Source organism: Sinocyclocheilus grahami, unplaced genomic scaffold, assembly GCF_001515645.1.
Source record: "Sinocyclocheilus grahami isolate Dianchi unplaced genomic scaffold, SAMN03320097.WGS_v1.1 scaffold112.1, whole genome shotgun sequence".
NCBI lineage: Eukaryota > Metazoa > Chordata > Actinopteri > Cypriniformes > Cyprinidae > Sinocyclocheilus > Sinocyclocheilus grahami.
Window position 1 is genome coordinate 1490815 of NW_015505291.1, and position 561 is coordinate 1491375.

General features: G+C 32.4%; 1 protein-coding gene across 1 annotated transcript in view; it reads right to left on the reverse strand.

Annotated features, from left to right (window-relative positions):
* Positions 1 to 561, reverse strand: part of LOC107589118 (glucosamine-6-phosphate isomerase 2-like) — a 7757-nt gene that overhangs the window by 3502 nt on the left and 3694 nt on the right. The window lies entirely within an intron of this gene.

The following is a 561-nucleotide window of genomic DNA, read 5'->3' on the forward strand; positions in this document are numbered from 1 at the left end:
AAGGACATTTTACCCAGCATCCTGTCTGTAAAATATTCAGGTATGTTTATGTACTTGTTTGTATTTCCAGCACAATCAGTCTCACATTGAGAACCAGACTCCTGTTCAATTTAGTGCTATAACAAAGAGAGCATTTGTTACTATATAAAAGATAATTATATTTATCAATTGCAGATGACAAATGCTCCAAACAAAAGTGTGTCTGACTGGGACAAAAGGAAGACACTGATATCACAAAGGATGCTATTGAAATTAAGGACAAAAGATGTTGTGTCCATTATACATTCAGTTTCAACCACTAACACTCACTTCAGGTTCACACTGAGATTCATGTAAAGTCTTACATTTTGAAGTATTAAGAATTTATATCGATGTGGTAAGTAAAATGTTTGCATTGTGACGTTAAATTGATGCCAAATACATTCCCATTTTAATCACTGAAAATATAATTTCTTTCTTTTTAAGATGCTTTAAACTTTGCAGCTGATATGACAATCAGTTTGTTTTCCGTTCTGTGCTTTATTAAAGGGGTCATATGATGCGATTTCAATTTTTCCTTTC